Below are 2,315 nucleotides of genomic sequence, written 5' to 3' on the forward strand. Positions count from 1 at the left end.
CCTCCTCCTCCTCCTCTTCGTCCCCCTCCACTCCTCCGCTGTGTCCCTTCGATCATCAGTGTGACCAAACAAAAAAACACATGTTCGTGGTTAATCGTCAGCACTTGAGTAATGAGAACACAGACACCAAAATCATTACTGTATCCCCGAGAGAATTATTTTTAGCCAGGGTGTTATGACAACAAAATATAAATATTAAAGGGTAAGACACAAGCATTATGTGAAAACTGAGCTCTTAGGCTAAATACTAAGTAATCCTAAGTGTGAATATAGCAGTTTTGTGGTTGAAGGGGATTTAGAATCGTACGTTTTTAGGAAGTGAAAGTGATCCTACACCCACTTGAGAAACTCACAACAGGAAAACTGAACTATGGGATGAACTGCCTTTTTTAGTAGCGTAGTTGACTTTTGCAATCAACAAAATGCAAAAAGCAGCAAAGTACAGGAAACTGCATAACTTGCACTATGCACAAATGAAGGCTAGAATTATATTTTTTACCAAAATTGCTAAAATGTGCTGCTTTTTTGTAAATTGCTTTCAGCGTTGGGGTCAGATCATGCGGCTTGAGTCTATTGACGGCTACTGGTCCGCTCTAATGTTGAGGATGCATCTGTGTGTCAGGTACCTTCAGGCCATTTGGCTACAACACCAGTTTGAGTTGATGCCACATGTGAACCCCAGACAATCTGCAAAGAAAAGATTAGATCTTTTTTATCTTAGTGGATATTTTAGTCTCATTCTTCATGCTCATCATGTTAGTGGATGACATCATGGGATATTTCAATGGCCAATGCCGATATTTAGAGAGCAGGGCGGCCAATGGCCAATATATGGCCCTGTTATCAAAACAAAGAAAAGTCATTTACAATTCGACTACTACATGCACATTACAATCAAACATAATGGTTATCTTAACCAGTAACATGGTGTTTAAGATGGAATTGTTATTAATTAATGAAATAGGAAAACACAATGGGTTATGCTGTAGATTTTAGTATGTGACATTTATGTATGTCATTCAACTGTACTATTCTATACATCATAATAACATGTATTTTACGCAAGCCAGTAACCGTTGACATTCACCCAGGCAACGACGTGCCAGCCAAACATTTCTGATAATGTTTCCACTCATTTTATTTAATGCACAAATAGCGCATTAAAAATGTGCGCATAAACAGGTGATTGGAAACACTTTAATGTGTTAGTCATCTACCATCATATATTGACGTCATGTTAACATGGAGCAAATAATTTACAGGGAATCACATGAATGATTCAAGTTTCTGTGTTCTCATCACTGAAGCAGCCAGTTGACTAATAAATAAAGACTGGAACATTCTTAAAATAACCCTACAGGACAATATGGCAATCCGTGTTCTCTGAGGTCATGTTTAGTGCTCTCCAGTGTTAGCACTTATTATAATTATTACTTACAGTTCCAGATTTTCAGGTGCTACTAGTCATTAAATCAGTATTGTGTTTTAAAAGCATCCCTTCTGTAGCCCCGCTCTTCATTTGTGACAGATCCTCCAGCATCACTTCTTCCAGTAAATCAAATTTACAAAGGCAGCTATACAAGTGAGTCACAATAAGTCAAATACCAGTGAACAGCATGTGTCCGCTTCAGTAAAAGCCTGAAAATGACAGTGTTACATTCTCAGTACACTGAGGTCAGAGGGTTATCATGGGAATTACCGGTGCATCAGGAATGTGTCACTCTGTGATCTTCTGATCCACTTAACTTGTTTTCATCAGTGGTGGACTGATGCAACCTGCTTGACTTGGTGTGTGTGTTTATTTTATTTTATTTGTCCCCTAAAATCTTATTTTGTATAGCTGGCTGTGTGTGGTTCAATTGATGGCTGGACAATAAAGTTAATGGCTTGAACTGTCAAAAAAAACAAACACATTTTTGTCTGTCAGTGATTCAAATACATCATACTGTTTTTCAATCCAGTATATCTTTTTTTAAAAAAAATTTCAGGGAGGGTCCTTCAGCAACCCAGTCACAAGGTGTGGCGCCTGGTGTTCTCTTCCTTTCGAATGAGCAATGAGGGGTGTGCGTCCCCTCTTATCGGCTGCATTTATACCAAAGCTTTATACTCTGGGAGCTCAGTCTTCTCTTCGACCTCTGCGGTGTCGGACCAGCTAGCGCTCAGAACTAGACGCTAACATTTACCATTACCAGATCTCAGAAACACTCTCAATCTTGGACCCAGGATGCATTTCTCCATGTCTTTCGTGTGTGTTATGCTGTTTTTCCTTCCTGTGCAAGGTGAGTGTCGCTTTAAATACTATATATATATATATA

General features: G+C 38.9%; 1 protein-coding gene across 1 annotated transcript in view; it reads left to right on the forward strand.

Moving 5' to 3' along the window:
• The window catches only part of LOC118329508 (RNA-binding protein with serine-rich domain 1-like), a gene marked incomplete in the record, with an annotated part of 5,343 nt that extends 3,434 nt beyond the window's left edge, over window positions 1–1,909 (forward strand). The window contains 1 exon segment of the mRNA XM_035663728.1: window positions 1–1,909.
• Window positions 1,910–2,315: the final 406 nt, after the last annotated feature.

The sequence above is a fragment of the Morone saxatilis genome, unplaced genomic scaffold, assembly GCF_004916995.1.
Source record: "Morone saxatilis isolate NCDOM2014 unplaced genomic scaffold, NCSU_SB_2.0 Contig1, whole genome shotgun sequence".
NCBI classification, from domain to species: Eukaryota; Metazoa; Chordata; class Actinopteri; family Moronidae; genus Morone; species Morone saxatilis.